Source organism: Sapajus apella, unplaced genomic scaffold (assembly GCF_009761245.1).
Source record: "Sapajus apella isolate SASKATOON/1434 unplaced genomic scaffold, GSC_monkey_1.0 scaffold123, whole genome shotgun sequence".
NCBI classification, from domain to species: Eukaryota; Metazoa; Chordata; class Mammalia; order Primates; family Cebidae; genus Sapajus; species Sapajus apella.
This window is the reverse complement of record NW_022437063.1, coordinates 372,269-392,733: the sequence shown is the minus strand read 5'-3', so window position 1 is coordinate 392,733 and position 20,465 is coordinate 372,269. Positions and strand designations below refer to the sequence as shown.

At 45.8% G+C, this 20,465-nt stretch overlaps 1 protein-coding gene across 1 annotated transcript in view; it reads left to right on the top strand.

Moving 5' to 3' along the window:
* Window positions 1-20,465, top strand: part of PACSIN2 (protein kinase C and casein kinase substrate in neurons 2) — a 130,739-nt gene that overhangs the window by 15,382 nt on the left and 94,892 nt on the right. The gene's annotated exons all lie outside the window — the stretch shown is intronic.

Here is a 20,465-nt window from a genome sequence, read left to right as displayed (position 1 = left end):
GGAACTGAAGATGGAATGGAGTGGGAAGGTGATCTTCCCCTGGAGTTTGGCCATTCCGCAGACAATCTCCTCTCCAACTGCCCCCAGCTGAACTCTTGACTTCCTCCTCTGCCACTCTTCTGTGTGTGGAGTCTGGGATGTGGGGTTTGTATGGGCACAGGATGATAGGGGGCATGGCAGGCTGAAAGGCAACATTTGGATGTGAAAACAGGAATGCCTATTCTCATTTAGGGCCTTGGTCTGGGCTTGAAGGTGGAGCACTCACCACGGACCCTGCCCTCCTGCCTCCTGTTCCTATCATTACTATATATAAATGGTGCTGTGATTATGATTAAAAAAAACCAAGTTTATTTTAAAACTTGAATTTATAGTAGCCTTTTGTTATCTGGATTTTCTAAATAATTGAATATAAAAAATACTATTATCTAGGGATCTAGCAACCTTGTTGATCTTTAAAAGGCTTGAGTTCAGTTCACGACCAGCCTGGCCATCATGGTGAAACCCCATCTTTAAAAACAAAACAAAAAAAGGCTTGAGTTCAGAAAATGTTTATTGTTGCCCTTTTCTTGCTCTGTGTTTTGGTGTCTGCCCTTCTGTCCGTCTGGCATCTGCATGAGTCATGGGTCAGGACATGTTGGGGACATGGAGTCTGGTGTGGCTGGGCCTAGTTATAAACTGGGCAAGGTTGGGAGCCTAGAATCCAAACCAGGTTCAGACTGGGAGAATATCTGAAATCTCTGCAGCAGCAAAGAAGGTTCTTCTTTTTTTTTTTTTTTTTAAGGTGGGGTTTCACCATGACGGCCAAGCTGGTTTTGAACTCCTGACCGCAGGTGATCCATCCACCTTGGCCTCCCAAAGTGCTCGGATTATAGGCGTGAGCCACCATGCCTGGCAGAAGGTTCTTATATCTACGGTTCCTGAAGGAATGTTGCTGGGTCCCCAGGTTCTCTGGGAGCATTGATGTGTCTCACTGTTATGGTGCCAAAGACTTTTTGTTTTTATTCATCAACTTCTTGTACTTCCACCTGCTCCGTTGTTAACCTGGGGCTGGTTCTAGTTTCAAAGTTAATTCTCAAACTCAAACCTCAGACTTAAAGGCTGGGGACTGCCCTTGGCTGTGTTGGGGGCTGGCTCCTGAGAAACCTCTTTTTCAGGAAAGCTCTGGCCTGTTAGATTTTACTCTGTAATTTTACTACCCTGCTCACCTAACGGTGATCATTGGTGTTCTGAGGCACATGGGTGGAACTCAGCAATGTTTCTTAACCTGTATTTTTTGTTTTTTGAAACAGATTCTTGCATGTTGCCCAGGCTGGAGTGTAGTGGTGTGATCTCAGCTCACTATGCCCTCTGCTTCCCGAGTAGCTGGGACCACAGGCATGCACCACCATGCCCAGCTAATTTTTGTTGACCTGTATTTGGATTTTATGTTTCCTTCAGAATTTTATGCAAATCGATTCTTTCCCCCTAGAAATGGACTCAGACATTTTTACATGCAATTCTCATATATTCATAAATCCCCATGTATTCATTCAGCAAATATTTGAACACCTGCTGTGTGCTGGGCACGGTTCTAGGCACTGGAGCCACAACAGGAACAAAATAGTCCATGATCTTACATTCTGGTAGGAGGAGGCAGAGCACAAACACCCTCAGCCCAGTGTGGAGGGAAGGCCAGCTTCAGCAGGTAGGACTTGGGGGGATGTCCAGGCCTCAGTCCCCTACCTGGCAGTGCTTGGTGCCAGCTTCCCAGCCCCCTTCTAGCCTTCTAGCCTTCAGAGTGATTTTTTTAAAAAATTTAATGTTTATTTAGGCTCATTTTGTGCCAGGTGTCCCCTTTTCCTTTGCATGATTACACTTATTCTCATGACAACTTTGTTTTGCGAGTGAGAAAGCTGGGCCCAGGCCTCAATACTAGGAATGTGATGTGTGGTTTTCATCAGCATGCAGCTTGAGGCTGTAGAACTCAGGTAAGCCTGGCCTGAGGACACCATCAGAAATACCAATAAAAAATTCAGTGTGTCCATTTTGCCCTGGACCATCTCTATTCTCTGTCCTCCCCCCCCACCCCCCACTATTGAGACAGAGGCTCACTCTGTCACTCAGGCTGGAGTGCAGTGGTGTGATTGTGGCTCACTGCAGCATCCAACTCCAGGGCTCAATGATCGTCTCGCCTCAGCCTCTCAAGTAACTGGAACTACAGGTGTGCTCCACCATACCTGGCTAATTTTTAAATTTTTCCGGAGAGCAGGGAAGGGCGGCAGGTCTTACTATGTTGCCCAGGCTGGTCTCAAACTCCTGGCTTCCAGTGATCCTCCTGCCCCAGCTTCCCAGAGCGCTGGGATTACAGGTGTGGGTCACCGTGCCTGGCCACTGTTTCTTTTTTTTTTTTTCTTTTTTTTTTTTTGAGACATAGTCTTGCTCTGTCACCCAGGCTCAAGTGCAATGTCGCTATCTTGGCTCACTGCAACCTTCACCTCCCAGGTTCAAGTGATCCTCCCGCCTCAGCCTCCCAAGTAGCTGGGACTACAGGTGTGTGCCACCATGCCTGGCTAATTTTTTGTGTTTTTAGTAGAGCTGGGGTTTCACCATGTTAGCTGGGATGGTCTGGATCTCCTGACCTTGTGATCCACCCGCCTCGGCCTCCCAAAGTGCTGGGATTATTGGTGTGAGCCATTCCACCTGGCCTGTTTCTTTTGACAATCAGAAATCTTCACCTGATTCTCACATCAAATTGCCTTGCTCAAAGAGGGAAATGTGGGTGGAACGGCTTTAAGGCCTCTACCTGGTGGACGTTATAGACTCTTTAAGTCACCAAGTCTGTATATTTACTGGTGGCAAAATTGGATGATCCCATCCTTATTTCCAAATAATTGCTGTGTGAGTGACATTTGAAATGCATATTTAATTCTTGACTGAATAGATATATACACACTCCGGTTTTTCCACACCGGACACTTCATCTCTTGCTGTAACTTTTAAGGTTCTGCCCAATGGACAGAGTAACTTCCTGAAAAGTGGCTTTAAAAAAACCTTGTCTCCTCAGTGGACAGAGGGTGGAATGAAACAGCATTTGTGATCCTGACTCATTGCCAACCAAATAGAACCTTTATTCTGACTGGAGGTTTGCAAGCTGCCATCCTCCTGGCACCAACAACAGCCTGTTCTTTAAATATTTACGTTGAATAACTTTGTAGCTCTGCTTCCTTCTAAGGCTTGCCACAGGTCATGTCAGAAGCAGAACTCCTCTTCTGGAGTCATTGTGAAACATGACTCAACGCTGGGATGAAGTTTCTCTACAGTCAGCTCACTTTATAGAGGAAGAACTGGGCTGCATTCAGCTCAGTGTGAGCTAAACATTGCAGTGTTCAGTCTTCCTTCCTGGCAATTGGGGCCGGAGCAGCCCCAAGGCTGGGAGGGGGGACATTGTCCCCTTTGACTATGTGATTGTTGGAAGTGGGGTCCTGAGGGAGAGTTTAGGCGGCAGCTTAAATGGAATTTCCAGTCGAAAGGGGCAAGGCACAGTTGCAGGAGTCCTGGTCTAAAGTCCAGTGAGGCAGAGGCTGGGGCTTGGGTTGGGATGTCCCCTCTCTTGCTGATGAGAGAGAAGGATCTCTGGGCCAGGGAGGAGGCAGCTGCATTCTCTGGCTGTGAGACTGTGACTCTAGGTGTGGAAATGCTGGGGTGTTCCCTGCAGCCCCCAGACCCCTAGATGAGGCATGTGAGACCCCTGCCCTGGGCGATTTTTTCAGTGTGACTCTCCCTACAGGGTGAGGAATCTGAGGTGTGGAGAAGTGGTATCTCCCTGAAACTTGTGCCTCTCCCTTTAGGCCATGCACAGGGAGAGAGACCCTGGAATTCCCTGCCCTAGTAACCCCCAGCCCACATACAGGGCCTGCATGGGCTGCCTCCCTGGTGCGTCCTGCTGAGGGTGGGCTGTGCATGTGTGCTCGTGCCTCCAGCTGAAGGTGGCTGAATGGTGGCCATGGGTAGGGTGTGTGTGGACAGAGCTAGGGTGCGCAGGCTGGGGTGTTCCTGCAAGCATGCCCAAGGGGCTTTGTGGTGCAGGACATGGCTCTGGATTCATGTGCTTGGTTTCTTTTCTTTTTTTGAGACAGAGTTTTGCTCTTGTTGCCTAGGCCGGAATGCAGTGGTGCGATCTCAGCTCACCGCAGCCTCTACCTCCTGGATTCAAGTGATTATCCTGCCTCAGCCTCCGGAGTAGCTGGGACTACAGGCATGCATGCGCCACCATGCCTAGCTAATTTTGTATTTTTAATCGAGATGGGGTTTATCTGTGTTGGTCAAGCCGGTCTCGAACTCCTGACCTCAGGTGATCTGCCCTCCTCGGCCTCCCAAAATGCTGGGATTACAGGTGTGAGCCACCGTGCCTGTCCTGGTTTCTTGATTAATAAAGTTCATGCTTATTTTCTGGGTGTGCTTGGGGGTGTCCCTCTGTATCTGAAACATGGGGCTTGGGGCCATACCTGTAGTGCATAGGGAGGTGGGGTTAAAAGCAGGCCTGTCCCCCTGCTCAGCTCTTCCTAACACCAAACCAGCCGCACGTAAGGAGGAGCACACTCCATCGTTTTACCCAAAGTTTCCCTCTAGGGCTTTGCTGATGACATCTCTTGGCTTTTGTTAGCATTCTGGCGAAATATCAGAAGGATTCCAGTCTATGTTGTGGTCTTCTTGAGAGCTCATATTTGATTTCTGCTTTACCTCAGTGGACTTTAGCCTGAAGGAATCCCAGTGAAGAGTTTTTAATGTTAGCTTATGGAAATTTTCCCAGCAGCAAACCACAGATTTTGTGGCGTGGGGGTGAGCAGCTCTTGTGGAAACAAGGCAGTTCTGTCCTTCAGCTGCATAGGAGTGTTTCAGGAACCGTATCGGCCACGTTCTTCTTGGGGCTTCTTGGCTTCCGGGAGGGGAGGGAAGCGATGTCTGGGTCCCACAGTGCACATGGCCATCCCTGGTGCCGCCCTTCCAGGAGGAACTGCCAGGTTGGACATGGAGATGAACTGGGAGAGCTTCATTTGGGTCTAGTCAGCCTTCGGGGGCATTTCTGGCAGTCTCAGAAGGTGACGGTCTGCAACTGTATTATCACCAATGTGGAAAAAGTAAGGGCAGTGCAGTTTTCTAGTTTTCTTTCTTTCTTTTTCTTTTTCTTTTTTTTTTTTTGTTTTGAGATGGAGTCTTGCTCTGTTGCCCAGGCTGGAGTGCAGTGGCACCATCTCAACTCACTGCAACCTTTGCCTCCTAGGTTCAAGCAATTCTCCTGCCTCAGCCTTCTGAGTAGCTGGGATTATAGGCGCTCACCACCATGCCTGGCTCATTTTTGTATGAGACGGGGTTTCACCATGTTGGCCAGGATGGTCTCGATCTCTTGACCTCAAGTGATCAGCCTACGTCAGCCTCCCAAAGTGCTGGAATTACAGACGTGAGCCACTGCACCTGGCCTGGCAGTGTGGTTCTCATGTGTGTAACATTAGCAACTACCCTTTCTTGGGAAGGGCTCCTTCTGTATAAAATTTTGACCATTTTATCTTTTCCATTTTAAAATGTCCTATCTTTCAGTGTTGATGAAAAGAGCTGGTAGTTTCTAAAGGATATTCTTACTTGGCAAAATAAAAAGTAAGCAGTATTATGTTATTTTTGCCTTCAAATTTGAAACAGTTTTATTGAGTTATAATGAACAGGCAATAAGATTTGGCATATGAGTACACTGTTAGGCCGTCATTGCAAACAGCACAGTGAGACATCCTTCACCCTCCGAGGGTTCCTCCTGCTACTTGATGATCCCTCTGACCCTCCTTTCTTCCAGGCCACCACTGCTCTGCTCTTTGTCACTCTAGAATCATTTGCATTTTCTAAAATTTTATGTAAATGGAATCATATAGTATGCATTCTTTTCACAGTATGTATTATTTTTAGTCTGACTTCTTTCAATAAAATTACTTTGAGATTGTTGTAGCATTTATCAGTTAGTTTCATTTTCAAAAATATCCAATGCATGGACATGCCATAATTTGTTCATTCACCTATTGACGGATGTTTCGGCTGTTTCCAATTGGTGCAATCATAAATGAAGATGCTATGTTGTGAAAAGATGTTATAGACATAAAAATAAGGTACTCTCAACATTTGTGTGCCAGTCTTTGTGGGGACATCTGCTTTCTTTTTATCAACAATTTAATGGAGACGGGGTCTCCCTATGTTGCCCAGACTGGTCTTGAACTCCTGGGCTCAAGTGATCCTCCTGCCTCAGCCTCCCAAAGTGCTGGGATTACTGGTGTGAACCACCGCGCCTGGCCAACATCTGCTTCCACTTCCCTGGGGTAAATGCCTAGAACGGAATGGCTAGATGACTTGGTGGGTGTACATTAAACATGTCCAGACACTGCCAAACTGTTTTCCAAAGTGCTTTGCACACCTTACCAGCACAGGGTTCTAGTCCCCCCACATCCTCACCAACACTTAGTATGTGTAGTCTTTAGAATTTTTGCCATTCTGGTAGGTTTAATTTGGATTTCTCTAGTGATTAAGGGTAGTGACTCTCTTCTCCTGAAATTATTTGTTGTCCGTACGTCTCCCTCAGTGATGTATCTCTTTAGATCACTTACCCGTTGAAAAAGTTGAGTTGTTTTTATTGACTTAGTTTTGAGATTTCTTTACATATTTTGGATACAATTCCTTGATCAATTATATGATTTGCAAATATTGACTCCCTGTCTGAAGCTATCTTTTCATTGTTTTAACAGTGTCTTTTGAAGAACAGAAGTTTAAACATTTGCTCAAGTCAACTTGTTCTTTTATGGCTTGTGCTTTTTTGGTTGGTGTCACAGCTAAAATCTTTGCCTAATCCCAGGTCACAAATGTTTTCTCATGTCTCTTCTAGAAGTTTTATAGTTTTACATTTAGGTCTGTGATCCATTTTGAATTTTTAAAATGTGGTGCTATATGTGAATTGAAGTTGTTGGTTTCTTTTGTCTGTGGATAGCCAGTTGTTTCAGTACCATTTGTTGAAAAGTGCTCCAACGTTTGGGGGAAAATTTCTAATCAGTGAAACCCAAAGGTCTGGGAATTGTGGTTCTGGGCACTTGGCTCTCTTGCTTTCATGACTGTTAACTGGTCTCCTCAGCTTCATACGGCATGGCTTTCTTTTTATCCCATGTGGGGGTCCTCAGTCCCTGACAGCAGGGGCTCTATCATTGGATAGCGGTGGGAAAGGGACTGGGGGATGCCCGCTGGATTCCCACACAGTCTTTCTCCCTCTTCTGTGGACCATACAGGGGCTTCTGCTTGGTGGGTTCTGGGCAGTGTTTTGTTTTCATAGGTGACTAGAGGCCTGCCAGGACAGAGAGGTGGAGGGACAAGAAACCTTTTGTGTCTGGATGGGAGGGGCTGCTCCCCATTCTGCGAGGGCTGACAGCCTTGAGACCTGCAGTCAGCTGAGACCGAGGGAATGGAGCTCTGCTCTAGGCCACTGCTCTTCCTTGACCAGCTTTATGACTGGCAGGGTGTGGTCAGGAGAGGGGTTAACCCATGTTTATTCTTTTCCCTTCAGTCACGAAGTGGCTCTGAGCAGCCTCCAAGTCTGTACCGTTGTACAGCAGCTTCCTAGGAGGTGGTAAAGTCTCCATCTGCTTTTGATCTAGAGGCAATGGGTCCTGACTCATAAACTGCTGGTACTACCAGTCCTAGCACTCGTAGTTCCACCGCCGCCTGATGGCGACGGAGCTTTCTTCTGCTGTAAGCACTTTATGTATAGAGCCCATTCAGCCCTCACAATAGCCCTGTGTGGTGGCTGCCATCCATTTTACAGATGAGGAAACTGAGGTACAGAGAAGGTGAACATCTGGAAGAAGTCTTTTCGGCTGTGCTTTTCATTATTGAACGTTGAAGGATAGATTTGGTTTGACATTTTAAATTAGCTCTTGAGCCAAATAGAGTGGTTTCCGTGGCCCTCTTCTGTGTCTTCATGTCTTTATCAGCAATTAGGGAGGGGTTGGACTGTCTGAGATTAACATTCTTTTTTTCTTCTTTTTTGATGGAGTTTTGCTCTTGTTGCCCATACTGGAGTGCAATGGCGCAATCTTGGCTCACTGCAACCTCCGCCTTCCAGTTTCAAGCGATTCTCCTGCCTTAGCCTCCCAAGTAGCTGGGATTACAGGCATGTGCCACCACACCTGGCTACTTTCTTGCATATTTAGTAGAGACAGAGTTTCACCATGTTAGCCAGGTTGGTCTCAGCCTCCCGACCTGAGGCGATCCACCCACCTTGGCCTCCCAAAGTGCTGGGATTATAGGGGTGAGCCACCACGCAGGACCGAGGTTAAAATTCTTGAGTGGTTCTCTGTTGTGATCACACTAAAATCCAAGTTTGTGGTCTGACCCCTGCTTTCCCCTTTAGTCTCATTTCTTGCCACACTCGTGAACTTCTTGCATTTCTCCCTGTTCACATGTGCGTTCTGCGAATCTGATCTCTACTGCAAGTGCCTATTCTTCCCATCTTTGCCGGCTGAGCTCATCCTTCAAAACTGGGTTGTAGTTTTATCTTCCCCTCCCTCCAGGTGTTTTGCCCCTGGGTCTGCAGAGTGGATGGTCCACCCCTGTCCCCATGCTCCTCATGTATGGTATGACTGACGTGTTTGTCTTCTGTGGGGCTAGGAGCTGGCTAGGCGGAGGGCAGGGGACTGCTTTTTGTATTGGAGTACGCAGTTCTTAGCTCTGTGATGGCACATTATAGGCAAGTGGGATCTGTGGGATGAACAAATGCAGGCATGAATGACATGAGGATCTGCAGTCCTAAGACTGATTCATTCTTTGAGAGGAGTATCCCTTCTTACCCAAAGCCTGTTGGTTTGTGGCCATCTGTGATTGCAAGTGCCTGGGGCTACCCTCATGTGGAAAGTCACATTGACTGACTGCAGAAATTAGCTGTGTTTAAAAAGCATTCATTTTAAAAACTGGTTTAAATGCTTGAACTGGCTTACATCTTACATAGATGTATGTTTACGTATATATATGTGTGTGTGCACATATATATGTATATATGTATATGTATGTACGTGTGTGTGTGTGTGTGTGTGTGTGTGTGTGTGTGTATTTCCCCTCCAGGAGATTGAGTTTTCTTTCTTTCTTTTTTTTTCTTAAGACAGAGTCTTGCTGTGTCACCCAGGCTGGAGGCTGGAGTGTAGTGATACGATCTTGGCTCATTGCACCCTTTGCCTCCCAGGTTCAAGCGGTTCTCCTGCCTCAGTCTCCCAAGTATCTGGGATTACAGGTGCCCACTGCCATGTGCGACTAATTTTTTTGTATTTTTAGTAGAGATGGGGTTTCATCGTGTTGGCCAGGCTGGTCTCGACCTGACTTCAGATGATCCACTTGCCTCAACCTCCCAAAGTGTTGGGATTACAGGCGTGAGCTGCTGCACCCGGCCAAGAATGAGTTTTCTATTGTGTTAAGAAATGAAACTAGACCAGGTGCAGTGGCTCACACCTGTAATCCCAGCACTTTGGGAGGCCAAGGCAGTAGGACTGCTTGGGCCTCGGGGTTTGAGACCAGCCTGGGCAACATAGTGAGACCCTGTCTCTACAGAAAATTTAAAGACTAACCCAGTGTGGTGGTATGTGCCTGTGGTCCTAGCTATTCAGGAGGCTTAGGTGGGAGGATCTCTTGAGCCTAGAAAGTCAAGGCTACAGTAAGCCATGATTGCACCACTGCCCTCCAGTCTGGATGACAGAGACTCACTCTCAAAAACAAAAAACCAGTTTCTTTGACCATTTTTCAGATCATAGATGTAAGTTTCTACAGTTTTTCACAAATGCATGTGGTGCCATTAGAATTTTTATGGTAAGCTAAAAAAAATAATTTGAGTTTTTGAAAATGTTTCTTTGGAATGTGTGGGCTGGGGCCACCATGAATTAATTGGAACAAGTTTGGCATCTCTTTTTGAAAGAGAGAGAAGTTTAGAGAGCAATGTAACTGAAATGCATTTGGTACAGAGAGCTTTTTAGAAATGTTTTGCTGCATTTCACTGAAATCTTCTTACCTGTGGCCACATTATTTTCTTGCCCAGCTGCTGTAGCTAGGAGCAGTTGCACTTTTGGTCAGTGGACCCTAAGCCTGGACTTTTATGGGCTGCTGAATTTGAACCAGATTTTCTGTTCATGGCATAATATACTTTTTTCTTTAAATACGAGGAGGCAGGATTAATGAACCTTGGGAAGAAGAAGGTTGTGTTGAACCTTGATGAAAATGAGTTCAAGCTCTGGTTGGTTGTGGTCTACTCCTGCTCCAGGCATGATGTGCCTGCTGTTTTAGGCTGACTCCCCTTCCCCACCCCCCCCAACACCCCGGCAGCTGTCCGTGTCCTTGTGGGTTCTGTACCTGTGAGGGTCCTAGCAGTGGCTGTGTATGAAAAGTATTCAGAGACTATTTTCTCCTTGTGCCTGGGACAAACCTACATTTTCTAAATGGTTTTACTTTTGTGTTCTCTAGAACAGGCATTTTATTTTATTTATTTATTTATTTTGTTTTTGAGACAGAGTCTCATTACGTTGCCCAGGCTAGAGTGCAATAGCGTGATCTCAGCTCACAGCAACCTCCGCCTCCCTAGTTCAAGTGATTCTCCTGCCTCAGCCTCCCAAGTAGCTGGGACTATAGGCGTGTGCCACCATGCCTGGCTAATTTTTGTATTTTTAGTAGAGATAGGGCTTCTAGTCTCTGCCCAGGCTGTTGAACTCCTGACCTCAAGTGATCTGCCCACCTTGGCTTCCCCAGGTGCTGGGATTACAGATGTGAACCACCATGTCCAGCATGGAATAGGCATTTTAAAATGTGTTCTGGAGGTTTTACAATAAAGAATGAATGTACCAGTCTTCTGAACATGGTGCCATGGGAGTGTGTGTGTGTGTGTGTGTGTGTGTTGATTGCTCCTGGACTCAGCGGGGGGTATCTTGAACCACCATGGTAGGTGGCCAGTGAGGTCCCTCAGGGACAGAGCCAGCTATGTCTAGGGGTGTCATCTTATCTGGGGACTGGAGATGAAATTTTTATCTGTGGGAAGTTAAGCAGCCCATATAATAACAGTGATGATCAGTGTTGGGACACCCAAGGTTAATGCTGTTATCACTTTTTATACATAAAGAAAATGGAGGCTCAGAGTTAAAATGTTTGTTTAGGGACACATGGCTAATAAGTGACAGAGTCAGGATTTGAACCCAGACCAGTCTTGGTGTGTTGTGTATAGATTCAGACACACACACCCACTCATCAAAAATGTCTTCTTGTTGACTACACATCAAGGGTGGGTGGAGTGGACTCTACAGGCCATCTGAGGGGTGTTAGTCAGTGAAGGTGTCATGGTGGCAATGGAGTATCTCTGTACATGTGCTTGTAGATATGTGTGATTTACATACAATAAACTTCACTTAGAAGGGGATCTTAGGGGCTTTATTATGAAGGCAGTGGGAATCAACAAAGGTTTTTAAGCAGAAGAGAAAGGTGAGATCACATCTAGGTTATGGGAAGGTATTTTAGAATGGATAGAAATGATAGATATGAGATGTAGAGAGACATATGTCGATGCAATAGCTACTGCCCCTTCTTAGGATCTTTGCAATGGGGTTCCCACTTCCTGGAATGTTCTTTGCCTTCAGGTCATAGCACAAAAGCCCCCCCCCCACCCTGCAGTGGTCACTGATGCTGCTTTCTGCCCTGAAGTAGCCTCTGCTGTGTCTGAAGTAATCGTGTTCCCATGTGGATTTTAGTGTGTATCTCCATCCCCCATTAGAGTGTCACTGTCAGGCACAGGCACTAGCAGAGTGCAGGGTCCCCGAAAGCCTCCGTGAACTGTAAATGAATGAGGGCCGTAGTGCCAGGTAGCAAGATCGAGCCTGTCTACTGGTAACTGCTGGGAAGGGGTTGGGGAGGGAGAGGGGAGCCAAGGTCAACCCTTTTAGGTGTTTGATTTCATTTGCCCTTGATTGATACTCATGACCGTTTCCTTTGGGGGGCCGCTGCGCTTTTCTAAACAGCCAGGATGCTTGTAGACTCGCTGACCACACTGCAGCCCAGCGTTGCGGCTGTCGCAGTGGCATGGTTTTGCTTAGCTTGAATCACTTTTCCTTTTCTGCTGGGCAAGTTCTTTTTTGCTAGTGATCATTTTCCTCTTTTAAATCTGCCAGCCTAGTTCCTCGTCTTCCTTTTCATGTTTTTCCCTTGCTTAATGCTTACTCTTTCTGTGTTAATTCTAGGAAAAGGGGAATCGCCTTGAGGGTGCTTGGCTAAAACTACAGCACCTGGGAATTGTTGTGTGGAAAGTCAAGCCTGAGCCCCCTGGCTTGGATCATTGGCCCAGTCAAGATGGCCTCCATGTGTCTTTGTTCTGGGGGCGTGGGGTAAAGCCAGGTGGCCAGTGGCTCTATAGTGGCCCTGTGATGGACATCATTCCTGCAGTCAGCAAGGGGTGGCACAGTGGGCGTAGGAGGGTGGAGAATCGCTTCCGTTGGCGATGAGACTGGAGAACCTGGGTTTGCTCAGTGATTCCTGGGTGGGGAGGGGTTAGGGATCTGGGAGCCTTCTCAGATTTCCAGGACATTTTCAGACCTTACCCCTCCCTCTGAATATAAGGTGGTAAATAGGCAGACAGAAGGTTAAAACCAGCTGGAGCTGGGTGACATGTGAGTGTGTCTGTCTCTGTATGTGTCTGTTGGAGGGGCTGTTCTTTCTTGTTATCTTTATGTTTTGCATATGTTTCAAAACCAGGTGGGTCCTTCTCAGGGGTTGGCTGAGGGCTGGTGGCAGGGTGGTCGATTGCACCTAGGTGCTGGTTAGTAAAGGCGACGCTACTGGACTTGGACCTGGGCCAGCATGTGGAGAGAAGTGAGGCCAGTGGGGGGCCACAACAGAGCCTCAGAGTGTGCCCATCTGCTGCCCTTGTGGGGAGACTGTGGAGCCCATCAGGAATGGATTGTGGGAGACAGCCAGTCTCTGGGGTGAGCATCCCATCCAGAGAGGGGTGCAGCTGAAAGAGGACAGGGCCTTTCTCTGGTCGTGTTACATTTCCTTTTTTTTTTTTTTTTTTTTTTGTCTTGCTGAGGCTCTCAGCTCACTGCAACCTCTGCCTCCTGGTTTCAAGCAGTTCTCCTGCCTCAGCCCCCAAGTGGCTGAGATTACAGGCGCCTGCTACCATGCCCAGCTGATTTTTGTATTTTTAGTAGAGATGAGGTTTCACCCTGTTGGCCGGGCTGGTCTTGAACTCCCAACCTCAGGTGATCCACCTGCCTCCTCCCAAAGTACTGGGATTACAGGCGTGAGCCTCTGCGCCCGCCCAAATATCTCTTTATTTCTGTAAATGAAAACATAAACAGATGAACCATCTGTTTGGGCCTTGGCAGTGTTATGGACATTTGAAGTGTTTTTGAAGTTTCTGTGTGTCAGCCAGTACAGGCGCTGGCTGTTTCTCCTAAGCAGTGGAGCTTTGTAGCACCCCTGTTGTCTGTGCTATACTGCAGGGGGAGTGGTCAACAGGATGCATTCCTTTCTGCCACAGCTCATTGTACTAGTCAGAATTCTGTGGTTGCCAGCTAACCTGAGCATAATCAATTCCTTGGAAGACATTGGGTGAGGTGGCCTCATGGACTCGTAGGAAACCTGAAAAGAAGCTAGGGGAGGAACCATTATTTTAAAGGAGTAGGGAGATTCCCCAAAGCCCAGCTGGAATGCTGTTGTCAGGAGGAGGAACCAGTTGAGGGGCAAGGACTAGCCTTCTTGGAAATGCTTTGTAGAATGCCCTAGGGAAGAGGAAATATATAAACCAAGGGCCAGGGTGAGAACATGCTTTTGATTATGTCTCAGATCTGAGTCCACCTGAACGTCTGTAGGCCAAAAAGCACAGCACATCATTCATAGGAACTCTAGAAATGTTGCCCGACCGCCTCCCACAACTGACTGTCGGTGTAGGCATGGAAACCTTCCTGCTTTCTGCTCTGGGTGGGTGGATGAATGCCAGTGAGGAGAAATGTTGTCATCTGGGAGTGAAGAGCCTGGCTTTGCAGTCCTTCAGCGGGATGAGGGTAGACTTTTGGCTCTGCCACCAACGCAATGTGGGCCCTGTGCTCTTCTTGTGTTGTGTGTAAACAAAGACTGTGATATTCTCGGTTAGATTTCTCAGCATTACAGGTTATTGCATTTGGTACTGTGGGCGCATGCCGAGAGAAACAGAAGATGTAAGAGCAGCTAGGTGGTAATAAACGCCTGACCGCTGTTGTAGCAGAGCCTTACACAACTTTCTTCTGACCTTCACAAACAAATGCATGTTTTAAAAAAAGGGAGGAACCTACTGTAGGCATTATTCAGCAGCTTGCTATTTTCACTTCTCTTGAGCTTACTTCTGAATTTAAGCTCTGTTGAGAACAAAAAATTGAAAAAAGTGCATGGCAGATTTCAGATTCTCATTGTGGAATGCATGAATGAGCCAGTGAGTGAATGTTGTCCTCTGGATCTCTCCAGTTCAGTAGTTTTTAGTTGTTACGCCACATTGAATTACTTGAGTCTTTTTGCAGACTTGCACTAGCAGTATATGAGTACAGCTGTGTTAGTCCATTCTCACATTGCCATAAATAACTATCTGAGACTGGCCAATTTATGAAAAAAGGAGATTTAATTGACTCACAGTTTCACAGGCTTAGCAGGAAGCATGACTAGGAGGCCTCAGGAAACTTATAAATAATCATGGTGGAAAGTGAAGGGGAAGCAAGCATGTCTTACCACGGCAGAGCAGGAAAGAGGGAGAGTGTGAGGGAGGAAGTACCACACAGTTCACATCTCCTAGAACACACTTACTATCACGGGAATAGTAAGGGGGAAATCTGCCCCCGTGATGCAATCACCTCCCGCCAGGTCCCTCCCGTGGCACATGGGGATGATGATATGCTGTGAGATTTGGGTGAGGACACAGAGCCTGACTATATCAACACCTTTACTGGGCATTTCCACCAGTGCTAGATGTTACGTTGTTTTTGCTAATCTGATGGCTGAAAGTGGTATTCCATTCTTACTTATTTTTTATTAAAATTTTTTTTCACCATTCATTCCACTGTGTCTATGGACCACTTGTAATTTGTATTTATTTGTATTTTCCTGAGTACTGGTGAGGTTGAGCATCATTTCCACATGTTTATTTCTACTTTTGTATTTCTTCTTCTATGAATTATCTGCCCATATCCTTTCTCCCTTTTTCCATCTACTGAATTGTTGTGAATTTTTAGGAGCTCTTTGCATATTAGGGCTATAAATTATTTTTGTATGCATTGCAGATGTGTCCCCAGCTCTTGTTTCTGTAATTTGTGTTTACATGGTTTAGATGTGTTTTGCCATACAGTTTTAAAATTTTCTTTTTGAGATGGAGTCTCACTCTGTCACCCAGGATGGCATGCAGGGGCACAAGTTTGGCTCACTGCAACCTCTGCCACCTGGGTTCAAGCGATTCTCCTGCTTCAGCCTCCCGGGTAGCTGGGATTACAGGCACTTGCCACCACACCTGGCTAATTTTTGTATTTTTAGTAGAGACAAAGTTTCACCATCTTGGCCAGGCTGGTCTTGAACTCCTGACCTTGATCAACCTGCCTCAGCCTCCCAAAGTGCTGGAATTACAGGCATGAACCACCACACCTGGCCTAAAATTTTAAGATTTTTATGCAAATTTTTATTTCTTTGTAAAAATGTTTGGGTTTCTTCTTCCATCCATGGTCTAGATAAAATTACAGATCAACTTCATATGAATGTAATATGTATCTGTTAATGCATATATATGTTTATATATATTTGCAACATTTTAAAGTAAGTTTCTAAATAAAATAATAATTTGAATACAGTAATGTATTAAAAGATTAATTTTCCATGACCAAACAAGGTTTACTCTAGCAATGCAAGGATAGTATAACACGAGGTACTGTGTCATCTGGAGAAATTTCTGGCTCAGGAATTAGAACATGGTTTGCCCCAGCCCTGCCATTTACTAATTCTCTGACTTTAGCCAAATTAACTAATCTCCCTGAGCTTCAGTCTCCTCATCTATAAAGTTGGCAGGACAAACCCTATACAGTACTGCTGTATAGGGTTGATGGGAGGATGAAATGGGGTATCCGTGAAATGATTAGAGCTGGGCTTGGTGAATCATAAGTGCTCAGTTAATGTTATATATCACAATTCACTGCATCACATTAAAAAGAAAACCCATGTGGTTATGTTAACATATTTAAAAGGCATGTAATACAGTTCTGCCACTGATGTTAATAAAAATCTGAAAAAGTCATAGAAAGAATCTACATAAATATAGAAATGGGTGCCAACACCCAGCAGTAAGCCTATTAAGTGGCCTATTCCATGTCACTCCAGGCATGACAGGGAGGCCTGCGTTTAGCACAGTTACCCCAAATCTGTGAACCCCCAGATGATCCTGTGGACTTGTCAGGCTTGTGGGGAGAGGAGCCAGTCTGTCGCCTGGGCTGGCCTGTCACCTCTGCTCTGTCTGGAGCAAGTGTGCATTAAGGCCTGCCCTTCCCAGTGACCCTTCACCAGGGTGTAGCTTCTGACCTTGCCCTACAAGAACCAGGAATTCTTGGGGTTGGGCTGGGAAGAGGATTGTTAAAGTGATAAGCCTGGAGGCACTTTGGGAACCACCTGTGACATTTAGAGTGAGGAGGGTCAGCAGTGGGTGGGTTAGCCTGGCAGATGCCAAGGTTCTGTACTCCCTCTAGGTGAAGAATTCGCAGAGGCATAGTTTCCAGCCTCCTTTTTCCTCCCTATATGCAAAATAAGGGGATGAATGTTCTCTAAATGAGAGAGGGAGAGAAGGCCTGAATGCTCTGAACCCTTTAGGGTTTCAGCTCAGATTGGACCTTCCAGTGGGTCTTTTTCTTGGGTCTGTCTTACAGCATTTCTGTCATCTACCTCTAGTTTAGAAATGTTTTCTTAAGATAACTTAAAATTCATGTAAAACAAAAGGTGATGAATATATAAGTTTTGGAGCATACTAATAAATGCCTGGGAGCCAACCTCCTAGCTGGAGAACTAAACCACTGTGTAACACAGGCAAGCTCCTAGGGGGGTGCTCCCTGCGGGGGGTAAAGGCATTCCAGAATATTTCATCATTCCTGCACTTTTGTTTTTTGACAAGGCCCTGGTTAGAAAAAGGAAAAAAAAAAAAAAAAAAAAGAATACTTACACACGTGTCTGTAAATAATATATTCTATTTTTGTTTATGAGTTTTATAAAAGAATCATAAGTAATCTGCAAATTTCATTTTTCATTCATTTTTACTGCTGGATAATTTTTCGTTGTGTGCCTACCATTAGTTAGGGTTTTCCAGAAAAACAGAACCAATAGGTTGTATATTTATATATATTAATAGATTTATTTTAAGGAATTGGCTCACATGTTTACAGTGACTGGAGGACTCAAGACCCAGGAGAGCTGATGGTGCAGTTCCAGTCTGAAGGCCTACAGGCGGTGAATTCTCTCTTTGAATTCTCTCTTACCTGGGAGAGGAGTCATTCTTTTTGTTCTGTTGAGGCCTTCAACTGATTGAATGAGGTCCACCTACACTGGGGAGGGCAATCTGCTTTACTCTACTGATTAAAATGTTAATCTCATCCCAAAGCACTCTCACAGAAGCATCCAAAATGTTTCACCAAATATCTGGGCATCCCATGACTCAGTCAAGTCGATACAAAATTACCTATCACATGAATAGACCATAATTTATCATTATCCTGTCAGTAAATATTGGGTGCATCTATGTTTTAACATTGCGAGCACTGTGGCCATGAGCCTTCTTCTGGCTCTGCAGGTGTGCACATATGCTTGTTTCGCTAAGGTTTATAGTAGAGTTAGTGCCTCCTGGGGTAGAGAGCTCAACGTGCAGAAATGCCACACCCAAGTGACTGTACCACCTCACGCCCGCATCTACCATGGCTGTAGCTTCCCATTGCCCACGTCCTTGCTCACGCTGGCTGTTGTCGCATACCTTAATTGTACCCATCTAGTAGATGTCAGATGTTATCCCATTCCGGCCTTAATTTCCCTCTCCCTGATTACTGACAAGGATGAGCATCTTTTCACGTGGATGCTAGCAGTCCTTGGACTCTTTGGTGACAGGCCTGATCAGGTCTTTTCCCATTTTTCTCTTGGGTTGTCTAATTTTTTTTTTTTTTTTTTTTTTTTTTTTTTGAGGCAGAGTTTTTCTCTTTTTTCCCAGGCTGGACTGCAATGGCGCGATCTCGGCTCACCGCAACCTCTGCCTCCTAGGTTCAGGCAATTCTCCTGCCTCAGCCTCCTGAGTAGCTGGGATTACAGGCATGCGCCACCATGCCCAGCTAATTTTTTTTTTGTATTTTTAGTAGAGACGGGGTTTCACCGTGTTGACCAGGATGGTCTCGATCTCTTGACCTCGTGATCCACCCGCCTCGGCCTCCCAAAGTGCCGGGATTACAGGCTTGAGCCACCGCGCCCGGCCGGGTTGTCTAACTTTCTTACTGATTTCTATTGGTTCTTTATTCATTCTGTATACCAACTTATTGACCGTATGAGGTACAGATGTTGTCTCCTACTTTATCACATATTTTTTGAGACAGTCTTGCTCTGTTACCCAGGCTGCAGTGCAGTGGCACGATATCGGCTCACCGCAACCCTAGCCCCCTCGTTCAAGCAATTCTCCTGCCTCAGCTTCCCAAGTAGCTGGGCCTACAGGCATGCGCCACCACGCCTAGCTAACTTTTGTATTTTTAGTAGAGATGGGGTTTTGCCATGTTGGCCAGGCTGGTCTCGAGCTCCTGACCTCACACTTGAGTGTTGGAATTACAGGCGTGAACCACCCTGCCAGATCGGTCTCCTACTTTAGATGCATATGCGTGTCTTTTCCCTTTCATTATGTGGTTTTTTGTTAAACAGATGTTTTAACAGTGTAATTGACTGTGTGAATCTTTTGTTTATGATTGGTACTTTTTGTTCTTGTCTTGGCTAACTGTAACCTGCACCTCCTGGGTTCAGACAATTCTCCTGTCTCAGCCTCCCGAGTAGCTGGGATTACAGGCACCCATCACGATGCCCAGCTAATTTTTGTATTTTTAGTAGAGACAGGGTTTTGCCATGTTGGCTAGGCTGGTCTCAAACTCCTGACCTCAGGTGATCCACCCACCTCGGCCTTCCAAAGTTCTGGGATTACAGATGTGAGCCACTGCACCCGGCCCAGGCTGGAGTGCAGTGGCGCCATCTTGGCTCACTGCAACCTCTGCCTCTGGGGTTTAGGTGATTCTTGTGCCTCAGCCTCTCGAGTAGCTGGGATTACAGATGTGTGCCACCATACCTGGTTAATTTTTGTATTTTTAGTAGAGATGAGGTTTTGCCGTGTCTACCAGGCTGGTCTCAAATTCCTGACCTCAAGTGATCTACCTACCTCGGCCTCCCAAAGTGCTGGGATTATAGGCATGAGTCACCGTGCCCAGCCCATATATTCTTTCAATAATGTTCGACTTTTGCTTTTTACATTAAGCTGTAGTCCATCTGGAGCTGATTGTGGAAAATTTTTGTTTGCTTGGTGTGAGATAGGAATCCAGTTTTGTTTCCTTTCACGTGGACGATTAATGGATGTAGCACCACCGTTGAGTACGCCTTGGGACAGCACACACCAGCTTTGTCATATAGCAAGTTTACAAATATGTGTAGATCTGTTTTTTTCTTTTCTTTTCTTTTAAATTCAATCTTACCTTTTTATTGTGGCAAAACATATGTAACATGAAATTTGCCATTTTAACCTTTTTTTTTTTTTTGAGACAGGGTCTCTCTTTGTTGCCCAGGCTAGCGTGCAGTGGCATGGTCACTGCTCACTGCAGCCTTGATCCTCTGGGCTCAAGCAGTCCTCCCACCTCAGACTCTTGTTGGGACTACAGGCATATGCCACTTTGCCCAGCTAATGTTTGTATTTTTTGTAGAGATGGGGTTTTGCCGTGTTGTCCAGGCTGATCTCAAATTTCTGGGCTCAAGCAGTCTGCCCGCCCTAGCCTCCCAAAGTGCCGGGATTAAGTTGTGAGCCACCACGCCCATTTTAACCATTTTTAAGTGTATAGTTGTGTGGATGATGGGCATTCACATTGTTGTGCAACCATCACCATCCGTGTCTACAACTTTTTAATCTTCCCCAGTGGAAACCCCATACCCACAAAACACTAACTTCCCATTCTTCCTTCCCACCAGCCCCACAGGTCTGTTTCCAGATTCTCATTTTCAAAAAAAATTTCTTTAAATTGTGGTAATAACAAATATATTTTATCCAGGGTCTTTTATTGTTCTACTGTTGTTGTGCTATATTTCATTATAATACCTTATAGTACTCGGTCAACATACCACCAGAAGAGGGAACTCTCTTCTTCCCTTTTCTACCATTTAAAAAAAAAAAATTATAT